This window comes from Garra rufa, chromosome 15 (genome assembly GCF_049309525.1).
Source record: "Garra rufa chromosome 15, GarRuf1.0, whole genome shotgun sequence".
Taxonomy (NCBI): Eukaryota; Metazoa; Chordata; class Actinopteri; order Cypriniformes; family Cyprinidae; genus Garra; species Garra rufa.
This window is the reverse complement of record NC_133375.1, coordinates 37,283,146-37,297,563: the sequence shown is the minus strand read 5'-3', so window position 1 is coordinate 37,297,563 and position 14,418 is coordinate 37,283,146. Positions and strand designations below refer to the sequence as shown.

At 32.8% G+C, this 14,418-nt stretch overlaps 1 protein-coding gene across 1 annotated transcript in view; it reads left to right on the top strand.

Annotated features, from left to right (window-relative positions):
• Window positions 1-595: 595 nt before the first annotated feature.
• The window catches only part of ccdc120a (coiled-coil domain containing 120a), a 38,131-nt gene continuing 24,308 nt past the window's right edge, over window positions 596-14,418 (top strand). The window contains exon 1 of the mRNA XM_073819880.1: window positions 596-830. The gene's annotated coding sequence lies outside the window, so the exon portion shown is untranslated. The remainder of the gene's footprint in view (window positions 831-14,418) is intronic.

Sequence of the window (14,418 nt, the reverse complement as noted above, 5' to 3'; positions counted from 1 at the left end):
CAAAAATCATTTATTTTAAATAGTAAAAAATATTTCACAATATTACTGTTTTTGCTGGATATTATTTTGGATCAAATAAACGCAGGCTTGGTGAGCAGAAGAGACTGTTCAAATACTTTTGACTGGTAGTGTATTTTAAACATCAATATGAAGAGTTAATTTATTTAATTCAGTGCAATTTAATTAAAGCTAAACACCCATACTTCAGTATAAATAAGTAGAGATGGATTTAAAGAAAATAAAATAAACTTTAAGTTTTAATATCCCACAGGTAAATTTACTATAGCAGAAGATTACCTGATAAATATTAATTTTATTAGTCAGTTGTTGCTTGGCAACTCTCTAAGAGCGTCTTGTTATGTAATCTCATAAAATATTCATATTTAAAGTAGGATTCCGCATAGTATTATTCTTCCGTCTCGCCCCACAAACGGCTGCCTTTCAACCAATCATTTCGCCGTATCAGCCGTACGTCATGTTACGTAATTAATATTCATGAGCCGAGGCTATAAGACCTACCACTGCGCGTGTGTTTGGTTTGGTCCGCTGGAGTGCGCTGAGTTCAGAGAGAAAAACTGCACTGAAAAGTCACCGGGTCTGAATGGCTCAGCATTGGACTACTGGTTTATCCTTCAAACTCGATAAATTTTCCGTTGTAACTTCGTCAGTGGACTTATTTCAGTACTGACAGCTGTTTTTTTGCTCCTCGAAATTGAGCGATGCAGTTACCGGCTTTACCTGCTCTGAAAAGGATAACTTACAGACCGTAATCAGACTGACTTCCCTTTAAACTCATACAGGACAGCAGGACTAAACATTTAATGTTACAGGTAAGATTTCTAGTATAACATATGTAAAACAATCCTGAATATTTTTAAACTAACATGTACCATGGTATTACCACTGTATATTTTTGTAAGGGGAATTGGGAGCAGTATCACTTGCATTTCATGAGCTTTATGATAAGATTACTGTCATAATAGCAGCTTGTTGTCAATTATCTTATGAGAGGAGTGTTATACTTGCAGCATTGTTGTATTTTGCATTTTCAGCAATCTTCTCACTTAAATAATCACATTTTATTGGGAATGATACAGAGAGTTGATCAATATGTAGCAAAGTTTGATGACAGTCAAGGCAAGAGCTCCGGATACATCTGTAGAAAACCATTAGGATGCCAAACTTCTGAAAACCCAGCCCTTCAGGGAAGGAAGGATGTAATGACAGGATTATTATTTAATTTCTTAGGCGCTCAAGCCTGATGTATCGTCTCTGTAGGTCTAGTTGGACTGGTTGGCCAGCACTAACAAGGCCTTAAGGGACTTAGACTTCATGCTGACCATTTTGAGCCGGTAGCATTTGGTCACCGTTTTCAAGGTGGTGATTTTCACACAGAAAGCCTTTGTGTTGTATGGTTTGCAGGGAACCTCCTTGAGGCTTACTCTTAGATCTGTTAGATTTTAGACTGCCAACTTTTTAAAATATTGATTAGCTGGTGTTGGTTTATCAATAGACTGTCTTCTTTTTCATGCAAGAGTATTGATTTCTGAGCATTCATTGCATTGTTATATATTGTTTAATCATTAGCATTTTACCTGTAGGTATAGGTGATCTAAGCTCTAAGAAAATATGTATTCTTCATCTTTGAAACTGTCTGTCTAAGCTGTCACTTTCTGTCAGTGAAGTTTGAGTTGACTTGCTTGGAGTGTCACTTGAAGAAGTTTATTGTTGCTTTGTGCTGAGGAGATTATTGAAGTGTTTGTAGAGCTACCTAGAAACCAGCCTCCGTCTGTGTCACATCCCCACGCTCAACACACACTCAAACACACTGATAACCTCCTGAGACCAGGAATAGTCAGTTCATTTAAAACAAGCCTTAAACAAAACATTGATTCAACGCAAGTCTTTATAATCAATCACGTTAATGAATAGATATAAATTAACTTTGCTCCATGTCGGAGCAAGGTTAAATTTAACTTCTCGTTCACTTCCTTACTTTAAGCAAATGTTGCTTTGCTGAATCTGTGATGGTTATAATGTATTTTGCATTCAAAAATAAGCTACAATAACCAGTGAGCTATACAAACCCATACTGACCATGAACCAATGACCTCAACGCTAGATTACTTTAAGGCAAGCATTGTTATTACTACTTCTTCATTTAGAGTTAGTGATTTGAATCAATGATTTAAATGAAATATAAAACGTCTGTGCATAATGTTGAGTAAACATTATTTCACTATACATTTTATTTATTGTCTTAAATGCCATTTATACTTAACAATAAACTGTGTTATCAATGAATTTGAATGCATTTTAATTAAGACTTTGACAGATATTTTTTATAATTATTTGTGTTTTTGTTATATTTGGGCCATTCTACAAAATTAGTTCAAAGTCAGTTGAAAACGACTTGACAAATATATTTTTCCACAAATTTTGTATGTAGCAAATTGTATAATATCGCAGTTACACATTTCTAGTAACTGTGCCGTTAATTCTCATATTGTATTTTCTAGAAGTATTGCAATATTTGTCCTCTCTAAATTTGTCACTACCAAAACACAATAACGTATAATTTAATAAGAAAGGCTAAATTGACCTATTAAGATTTTGTTTACATCTACTTTGTAAATATATCTTTAGCTATTTTATTAAACGTTTTTAGAGGTAAATCAATAACAATGACAATTTTAACAATATTTCAACTGTGATTTATGAGATTTGTTGTATTTTTGAATCCAATTTTTCTCTGTAAAAGGAAAAATCATACTGATTTCAAACTTAAGGATTCATTAGATTGTATATACATTGAACCAGACTTTCATAACATCTTAGTTGATAATTCAGTATACTTTATTTTTTATCAAAACATCCCATGTTTAGTCGTGACTACATATGTTTTGGTAGCGACCACATCACATTACACAATTTTTACTCACATACTAAAACACTACTAAAATATATTAAAATGCAAAAAAATTGCATGACTGTACTAAAATTTAGTTTATTTCCTCCAAAAAAGGATTGCGTTCTCTTTTGTCACTACCGAAACAATGATGAAATGTTTGGGTCATGACTGTTTCCGTAGTGAAAATTTTAGGGAACAACACCCAAAAAACAAAGATATCACAACCGAAACGCCACCAAATGTTTCGGTAGTGACAATTTTAGATACTTTTGAGCCTACCTCAAAGATGCTAATCAGCACATAGTTAGCTAGCACAGTTCTAAACAGTTGTACACATATTCAATTCAATTCAATTCAATTCAAGTTTATTTGTATAGCGCTTTTCACAATACAAATCGTTTCAAAGCAGCTGTACAAAAAAAAAAAGTAGGCTACTACAATATATTTAGTAGCTTATTAGTGGTGACTACTGTGTTAAGTCGATGTACATATGTTATAAATATTAAAACAGTAATGGTGTAATCAAAAACAGATGATGAACACTAATAGTAACGATTATGTGTTGCAATCAAACTTGTAGAAAAATGGTGTAGTGCTGTATGTTGTTTCAAGGCTGGCATCATCGGCGGTCCTCTGGGGGGTTGGCATCATCTCTTCATATAAAAACTAAATGTTATTAAATAAATCCCAAAAAAGTGTGCTTAATTGCAGAAAAAAAGGTGTTTGGTAGTGACTTTCCTTAAAGTTACACAATACACACAGATTTTCAGACTTTTGAGCACATTTACCTCAAAATGATAGGGCCTATCTATTCATCTTGTAGCTAGAAGAGAGATGGACATATGAATATTTCCTGATCATAAATGTAGGGGTGTAGTTAAAATCAGTCTCAGCCAATGGACTAAAACATACAGTGTTTCGGTAGTGACATGAAAAATGCAGGACACGTTTTTTTTTTTACATAAAGTTTAATGATTTACAAGGGTTTGAGACTACATCCTAATTAAAAATGCTCTATAAATGATGATTTTAAATATATTAAGCTTACTAATGTTTTAAATATTATTGTGGGTTTCAATAAATAGAAGGAAATTAGTAAACACTTAAGATTTGAATACTTAAATGATTTTTTGGATTTTTTGCAGTTTTGGATATATATCACCCAGTATTGATACTACCTTTCCATGTACATGTATGAGGTTGTTTTTGATGCTCAGTTGTCCCTCAATGCTGCGATCATGTTCAGCATAGCTTGTCCTCAGCACATGTGTGTCAGACACAGCTGTGAGAGCCCCACCTCTGTCAGGTTTATGGGTCACTCTCTGGATGCCAAGACAACAGTGCTGGACTCTGGCTCCATGCCTCCCATAATCAGCTGCTCGCAGGATCGCCAGCAAATGTGATAAACAGGAGTGACGCTGCTGATGGGTGTGAGTCCAGTGACCACATGTGAGACAACTGACTGATTTAATGACATGCGCCCAAACTAGTTGCTGAAAGCAGTTATGTGATTCAAAGGCTGCTCATGCAGGTTTTCAAATTCATGTGCTATTGTTAGTAATGGTGTTTGTATTTTTGTGGGTGTGTTATTTACAGTGTTTTCCTAATATATAAAGTTTATTTTGAGTGTAAAAAAAGTTACATTACATTGCATTTTATTAATATATTTTACTGTGCTTTAATGTATTTCACACCACTCTCTGAAATACATAATACTTTAGGCTAATTGTGTAGTCAAATTTTTCATGTTTCTAAAAGAAATCTTTTCTGCTCACCAAGACTGCATTTATTTAATCAAAAATACAGTAAAATTGTGAAATATTTTTACAATTTAAAATGACTCTTTTCTGTTTGAATAGATTTAAAAATGTAATTTTATTTCTGTGATGCAAAGCTGAATTTTCAGCATCATTACTCCAGTCTTCAGCGTCACATGATCCTTCAGAAATCATTCTAATATGCTGATTTGATGCTCATCAAACATGCATTATTATTGTCAGTTTTGCAGATTCATATTTTTGTGGAAACCTTGAGAATTGTTTTAAGATTCTTTGATGAATATTAAAAAAAAACTTACTGACCCCAAACTTTTGTACAGTAGTAATGCACAGAACTTAAAGGAAGCAAAGCAAATTAAATTTTATGCAGACATCAGGAAACCAGGAAATGGTTTAATGTGCTCTCATTGTGATGCCATGTGGGACATTCCCAAACATGCCACCTTAGTATACTATATCACTTATTATGTGCATACATTACTGTAATGCCAGTGCATGACTGAACAGTTGACTGTACTCTTAAAAATGCTGAACTTGTGATTCATTAGTTACATTTATGATCATAGGTTAAAGATAAAATTACTTTTTTAATCTGCTTTTGACTCACATACTTACTTGTCAGTCTTGATCATCAATAAGTCATGCAATTACTTTGTCTCGTGAGTACTTTAAAGGTGAAGTATGCGATTTTTTTTATTATTTTTTTTACAATTGATGACTGTTTTCAAACAGGTTTTGAACACTCCATTCATCCACTATTAGTTTCACCTAAACTACACTACCAGTCAAAGGCTTTTGAACAGCATTATTTTTTATGTTTTTAAAAAGGTCTCTTCTGCTCACCAAGCCTGTATTTATTTGATCCAAAGTGCAGCAAAAGCAGTAAAATTTGTAAATATTTTTACTATTTAAAATAACTGCTTTCGATTTGAATATATTTTAAAATGTAATTTATTCCTGTGATTTCAAAGCTGAATTTTTTAGCATCATTACTCCAGTCACATGATCCTTTATAAATCATTCTAATATTCTGATTTGCTGCTCAAAAACATTTATTATTATTATTATGTTGAAAACAGCTGAGTAGATTTTTTTCAGGTTTCTTAGGGCTTAGCCTAAGCTTGGATTAGCCTATAGTTTAATTAGGACATTTGAGTCAATTTTTATGAATGTGCCTTAGATAAAAACATTACTGGTGTGCCTTTTGAGACAAAACAAAGGCACTGATATATTTTAAGATCAGTCAGTGCAAGTTTCTTTCAGTTGAAACAGCTCAGACTTACATTTCAGTCTAGGACTAGGCTTAAGCCTTGACTGTGAAACCGGGGGTATAAACGTCTTTATCATCACTTTTGATTAATTTGAAGCATCCTTGCTAAATAAAAGTATTATTTCTATAATTTCTTTATAAAGAAATATACTGACTCAAAGCTTTCTATTCATCAAAGAATCCTGAAAAAACTGTACTCAACTGTTTAAAATATTCATAATAATAATAATAATAATAATAATAATAAAGTTTCTTGAACAGCAAATCAGCATATTAGAATGAGGATCTGAAGGATCATGTGACACTGAAGACTGGAGTAATGATGCTGAAAATGTATCTTTGATCACAGGAATAAATTACATATTAAAATATATTCAAATAGAAAACAGTTATTTTAAATAGTAAAAATATTTCAGAATTTTACTGTTTTTGCTGTACTTTGGATCAAATAAATGCAGGCTTGGTGAGCAGAAGAGACTTCTTTTAAAAACAAAAAAATCTTACTGTTCAAAAACGTATGACTGCTGGTGTAAATCAGCCTACAAATGAATTACGAATAGTCGTCTCTGCATATTGAGCTGTCATAAAATGTATTTAACTTTGAAAACGTCACTGTTTAGTCATACCAGCTGTATTTCTGTCAGTGGCACTTCTGGACAGGGCGGTTTCCACCTTTGCACCCATTCAACACCTCAATTAAAGCACAATTTCTCTGTGTAGTTTTGTGCTTTGGCGGGTGGAGTGACTTTTAGCAATGGGGTGTATATGTACAGCACACAAAAGTGCTGACGCCAATAGTCCAATAGCCCAACCCAGAATGATCTCAGAGTGCACTATTAACCGCATGGCTCTTTGACTCACCACCATCACAGCCTGAATCTTTTCACGGCCAAATCAAGAGCCTCAGATGCTTATAAAGTAGTGCAGAAACTGAGTGAGAACTTGTCACAAGTTGTCAGAAGTGGAACATTGATCTGAAAGAGGATGAGATCACCTTCAAACACACAGTCACACTCATGCAAACACACACAGACACACAAACATACCAAATCCTTCCCATTGGCTTTGAATATTCAAATGAGATTCCAATTTGCATCCGTATGATTCCAGCTGCTTGAATGAGCCCAGTCTCTTTAAAGCCTGTGTGTTTCTCTTTGAGGTCTAATCCGCTCATAATTATCTCATGTTTTCAATGCTCTTTCATTTTTCTCCTTCTGGATATATCTGCACTTCTCACTTTGTGTTTCTAATTTTGAATATTGTAAATAAATGATTTAAAAAAACCTTTCTAAAAAAAATGAACCTTAGCGAAGGATGTTTGCCACTAATACTAGTGCTCATACTCAGGTGGTTTCATTAAAACCATTATTTTTATGGAAAAAATCGCATATACTGACATTGAAAGTGGGGCCTGAGCTGTTGTAGAGCAACACGCTCAAAACCTTTAAGAATCAGTGTAATTTCATTATTATTATTTTTTAATTATTATACTTTATTATTATTATGCATTATTTTTTAATTTTAATTTAATTTAATCTTTTTTTAAATTTTATTACGTTTGGAAGTTTTCTGACGTGTTTTTTTTATATCACAATGTAATTGTAATTTTAGTTTTTTATTACATTTGGGAGTTTTTTTATTTTATGTGTTTTTTTTATATCAGAATGTAGTTGTAGTTTTATTTTTATTTATTACATTTGGAAGTTTTGTTATGTGTTTTTTTATATCAGAATGTAGTTGTAGTTTTATTTTTTTATTACATTTGGGAGTTTTGTTATGTTTTTTTTAATATAACAATGTAGTTGTAATTTAAGTTTTTTTATGTTAGGGAGTTCTGTTATGTGTTTTTAAGATCACAATGTAGTTGTACTTTTATTTTATTTTACTTTTTTTATTACGTTTTGGAGTTTTATTTTATTTTGTTATGTGTTTTTAATATCATAATATGTAGTTTTAATTTTAGTTTCAGTTTTTTTATTTTATTATGTTTGGGGGTTTGTTATATTATTTTGTTAGTATTTTTTAATATCACAATGTAGTTGCAATTATTTTATTTTACTTTTTTTTTTATTTGATTACATTTTATTATGTTTTTATATCACAATGTAGTTGTAATTTTTTTTTTTTTATTAAATTTTATAATTTTTTTTACATCACAATGTAGTTGTAATTTTAGTTTTTTTATTTTATTACTTTTAGGAGTTTTGTTATGTGTTTTTTAATATCGCAATGTAGTTGTAATTTTATTTATTTTTAATTTTATTATGTTTTTTATATCACAATGTAGTTGTAATTTTATTTTTTAATTTTTCAAATATTATAATGTTTTGGAGTTTTATTTTGTTTTGTTATGTGTTTTTTAAATATCACAATGTAGTTTAGTTTTAGTTTTTTATTTTATTACATTTTGGGAGTTTTATGTTTTATGTCATTTTAGTTTTTTTATTATGTTTGGGAGTAATATTATGGTTTTTTTTAATATCACAGTGTAGTTGTATATTACGTATTTATAGTTATTAAAGTTTTAGTTTTGTTTTAGTTAGTGATTTTAGCACTTAAACATTTAATTTAAATTTAAATTTTAGTTTTCTGTAATTTTTCATCTAATATTGTTTTATTTTAATTTCAGCTTTCTTTCAATTAGCAAAAAAGTTTTAATAGTTGTAGTTTTAATAAACAATAATATATTTAATAAACAATAATATATATTTATGTACTAATATAGTCTTTATTAATTAAATGAAAACTAATTTATTTAATTAGTTTTCATTTAAATTTTATCTTAACATTTTATTTTATGTGCTTTTGTAAATTTTTTTTTTAAATGTTTTTTTTAAGTGTTTTTTTATTTCAATTTTAGTATCTAGAATTAGTAAATTAATTTCTGTGTTTTCTGAGTCCTACTTGTTGCTGAAGCAGTTTGTCATCATTTTTAACATGCTCTGCTCTACCTGCATTGATTCATTGCTCAAATTTTCACCACCGAGTTCAAAGACTTCAAAGAAAGCTGTAAATTTTCTCCAGGCATCAGGAGGCCATAAAAAATGTTGCCGCACACACAGTGCTCTGATTTCGAGCAGCTTCTGCATTCGAAATCACTCTTATGAAAGCCTGAATTAGACTATTGATGCTTGGAATAGATTCCTCAATCCCTGTGTGGTCTTTATGTGCTGCAGCAGTGCAGTGCTTACCATCAGTGCCAGAATCGAGTCTCCAAAGGCCGTCTGCTTTATGCTGTTATCTAGAATGCTTATTTAATATGATGCTTTGGATGTGGAACAAAATTTCAGAGGCAGCGCCTTTGTTGTCTAAACCTCCCGTGTGGTTCGCGTAAGGTGCCGCCCAGCGGTGGATAGATGTTGTAGACGCCTTCAGACGAATGTTTGTGCAACATGTGTCTTCCAGATGTACAGGTAGTTGTTGCGGTCCGTCCCCCATGGGACTGCATTTCCTACCCATCATCTGACTTGAAAGAATTTTATGTGCATAGAGGTCTTTGGATGTGAGATAAAAGCATCACTTATCATCCATGGCCTAACAAAAGGACTACGATTAGGTTTTCATGTGGGGGACGTAATTGTTACGGTGCACTTGTTGTTTGTTGTCTTTAACAAGCGTGCTGGAAAAACGTGTGGATCAAATCCAAGAAAATTAATCCAGAATGCCAGTGTTAGTTTTTTTAGGCAACCAGCATGAATCACAGTTAGGTGTTTGATTAACGTTAAATTATTGAATTATATGATGGTACAATGACTGTTTTTCTCTCCCTAGTTATGAATCATTTTAAAACGGCTGCCTTTCACGTTTTTTGGCTTTGTTAATCAAGATCATTTTACTTCAAAACAATAGTAACTAAGATTTATCATGCTGTCTTTGACTATTAAAACTTACTAAGGTTGCTGCTATTCCTTTAAAAATGTAAATTTACTTAAAAATGTACTCATACAAGATGAAGAAGAGTTTGTTTTTCATCAGAAATGTAGCTTTACATAACTTGCTCACCAATGGATCCTCTGCGGTGATTGGTTGCTGTCTGAATGACTTTAAACAGCTGACAAAAACATCACAATGATCCACAAGTAATCCACACCACTCCAATCTATCAATTAACAAATTGTAAAGTGAAAATACAACATTAAGACATTTTAACTTCAAACCGTAGTGAAAAAGTCATGTTGCCTGAATTAGGAGAGAAATGTGCACAGATCAAGCACTGTGTATATGTGAAAAAACAGTTCAAAACAAATATGTGGGTGGATTTTGATGTGAAAGGACAATGGGAGATTGTTATTTATTATTATTATGGACTATGGACTTTGGTATGAAGCAATGGTTTAATGTTAAAGAGTCTTAATGATGCATTTGTTTGTTACAAACACACAGCTTTTCACTTCACAAGATGTTAATTGATGGACTGGAGTGGTGTGAATTACTTGTGGATTATTGTGATATATATATATTTTTTTTAACAGCTGTTTGGACTCTTATTCTGACGGCACCCATTCACTCGAGAGGATCCAATGGTGAGCAAGTAATGTACCTGTGAATGGTTGTGTACAGTAAATGTGGAAGATCATAAGTTAATAATGTCACAACCATGAACCATTTGAGCCATGAACCAAATTGGTGTATGGTAGGATAGGACAATATTTGGCTGAGATATAACTATTTCAATATCTGGAATCTGAGGGTGCAAAAAAATCTAAACTTTGAGAAAATCACCTTTAAAGTTGTCCAAATGAAGTTCTTAGCAATGCATATTACTAATCAAAAATTAAGCTTTGATATATTTACGGTAGGAAATCTACAAAATATCTTCATGGAACATGATCTACTTAATATCTCAGTGGTTTTTGTTCTAAAAGAAAAATTGCTACAAATATACCCGTGCTGCTTAAGACTGGTTTTGTGGTTCAGGGTCACATTTGTGAATGACTCATTTTTGTTGCGTAGTTTGAATTGACGCTCTGGTTGGCCATTTGCTGACTTTGCAATTGGAAAGAAATTTGTTGTTGCATGTTTAAACTGTGCTGAACGGGAGTATGATGAAAGCAGAATCATGACCGAACGTGACCTTTGAGCATGAATGCATCTGGTCTGTGCCAGCACAATGAGGGCTTTGGCTCTCTTCGCACTAAATTTGGACATCGTGTTTACCATCACACCTGTTCTGTGTGTCCAACAAGCTTCGTTTTTCATTTCTGTTTATGTCGATAAACATGCAGAGGGACTGAGTGCATCATCTGGAAAGCATTGTGCTCTGTTTTAACTACATATTTGTGTGCACATCGAATAAACATCGTTTTATAAAGAGCATACTCATACACTATAAATCCTAAATGTGAGGAAAGCAGCTGACAGAATGATTTAGAGTGGCATAACAAATCCAAAAATTAAATTTGATACACATGCACATGCAAAAACTGTGTAATTACAACAAATTCACAGTTGTGGTAAAGTATGTAGCAATGCAGTTGTTTGCTGGAACACAATGCATTAAAAGCCGGGGGTGAAAACTTTTGGAATTTGAAGATTAGGGTAAATTTCTATCATTTTGTCTTCTGGGAAACATGTAACTATTTTCTGTAGCTTCTGAAGGGCAGTACTAAATGAAAAAATATTAAAAATGTACACATCTTCATCCTGTTCAAAAGTTTTCACCCCCTGGCTCTTAATGCATCGTGTTTATCGTGAGTCCCTCAGTTGTCCTCAGTGTGAAAAGGTGGATCTCAAAATTGTACAGTCATTGTTGGAAAGGGCTCAAATACACAAAAATGCTGACAAAACCAAAGAATTTGTTGGATCTGAAGGATTTTTCTGAAGAACAGCGGCAGTTTAACTGTTCTGGACAAATGAACAACTATCATTAAACAAAAAAAACACAGCTGTTTTCTCTTGGATTATATGTAAACATATATTTTGTGAAATATCGTATTAAGGTCATTAATAAAAAAAACATGCATTTTGTATGATCATGTATGAACATTTTGCAGATTCTGCAAGGTGTATGTAAACTTTTGACCTCAACTGTACTACCATTACAAAAGAAGTCTTTTATGCTCACCAAAGCTGCAGTTATTTGATCAAAAATACCGTAAAAATGTGAAAAATTATTTCAAATTAAAAGAACTGACTTTCATTGTAATATATTTTAAAATGTAATTTATTCTTTTATTGCAAAGCTAAAATTTCATTATCATTACTCTAGTCTTCATTGTCGCATGTTCCTTCAGAAATCATTCTGATATGCTGATTTTCTGCTCAAGAGACATTCATTATTAGCAACATTTGAAAAAAGTGCTGTTTATTTTTTCCAGGATTTTTTGATGCAATTAATAGATTTATTTTAAATAAAAATCATTTGTTTCATTATAAATGTCTTTACTCTCACTTTTGATCAATTTAATGCACCCTTGCGAAATAAAAGTACTAAATCGAAACCTTTGAATGGTGGTGTCCGGCTGCAGATAGTTCTGGATCAGTGGAAAATATCGTCTCAGCTCTTTAAAATATCTTCACTTTCTGTAACTCTACGGTATCTTTGCATCATTCCTTGTTTTTCATCTGTGATCTTTGCTTTAGGTTCAGATTAGGATTGTAAAATGGGGGGTGCTGGTTCATATGTTGGGGCCATCTGCTGTCTGCAGCCGGCCTGACTCCTCTCAGCCGGAGCTGTTGTTGCTGCCAGTCAGAGGAAATGTGCCCTCCGCCCTGCAGATTTTTGAGAGTAGTGAGGAAAAGAAGGATATGGGATATCATCAAGTTGCTGGTGTGCTGAAAAGCATAGAGCATCAAGGTGTGAACTAACTAGTGTTTCCTTTCGGGACCCTTTGGGAGACCCGTTGGACTGATTTCATGACCGTGAAACTCAGCTGTAGTCGCATAGTGCGTGATGCAACCGTTGCAGTAAGCATTCAATGGCCCATGTTTCCTTTATAAACTGTGCCAAAGGTTAAGCATGACTGAATGGTTCGTCGGCATCTCCTGACCTGCGTGTAAAGGCCAGGACCTGATTCATGCATGAGTAAAGCAGAAATGAATGACTACAAGTCTCATCGGATTCGGAAGTTGGTTTGCGTTCTTTTCACTTCGTTTGTGAAGGAAACTCCCAGTCTCTCGAGATGAAATTTAGCCACTAGTACTGTGAATTTGGTTTTGGAGAAAGTTGCTGGCTGTTAAACATAGAAATATGCGGTCAGGCCAAAGTGGCGACAGTTTACTGCATACAATACCGCATGTCATTGAAAATAAACCAAAAAAAAGAAAACTTGATTCTGAGTTTCTGCAGTGGTAATTTGTGCACCAGATCAAATCTTGATAATAGAGAAAAAGTGAAGTGTGAAGTGATTATTCTTTTTCATTGTGACAAACAATAAAAACATTGACAACCAGTCAGAAAGGTAAACATTTACAATTGCATTTACCAGTGGAGTGGGTGTTAGGATGGTTATTGTAATTCTCTTTATGGTTATGGTTCTTGGTGTGAATGCACCTCCAGTATGAAAATTGATATCAAAGGGAATGTTCTTGAAACTTGTTTAAAACCAATCATTATTTTTGCAGAACCGTTTGTTGCCGAATGACAGAAATCACCCACTTCACCTTTAATTTGCATGTTGTATGAATGACGTCCCCTTTTATTTAAAGGGCATCAATTATGCAACTCAGGAATAAAATAACATACTTGGTTTGCCAAATTTACAGTCTTCCTCACAAGAGAAATGGCTGTTTTGACTTTTTTGGGTCTTTGGAAGTGCTGTCTTCATGGAAAACCGCAAAACTTTTAGGATTGTGTGTTTGATTATGTCCTATTCTGTTTTGTTTATTGTTGATTTGTTTTTATTACATCAAAGCTATTTATGTCTTCATAAACAATAGAAAACATTAAAGGGTTAGTTAATCAAAAAATGAAAATTCTGTCATCATTTACTCACCCTCAAGTTCTTTCTTCTGTTGAACACAAAAGATAGTTTGAAGAAATTACTTGCATAGTATTTTTCCCTCACTATGGAAGTCCACCAGCTACTGATTAGTATGGAAGCCCATTTCCGCCACAGAATAAAAAATTAAAAAGGTAATTTTGACTTTTTATCTTACACTTCTGACTTTTTTTCTCACAATTGCAAGATTATATCATGCAATAATGAGAAAAAAGTCTGAATTTTGCCTTTATAACTTGCTATTGTGAGTTCATATTACGCAGTTCTGAGGAAAAAAGTCTGAATTGTAACTATATCTTGCAATTCTGACTTGTAACTCTCAATTCTGAGTTTATATTACACAATTCTGAGAAAGTAGTTAGAATTGCGAGATATAAACTCACAATTGCGAGAAATGTTTTTATCATGCAATTCTGACTTTATAACTTGCAATTGCGAGTTTATATCACAAAATTCTGAGAAAACAGTAGATATAAACTTGCAATTGTGAGAAATTTTTAATCAGTAATTCTGACTTCA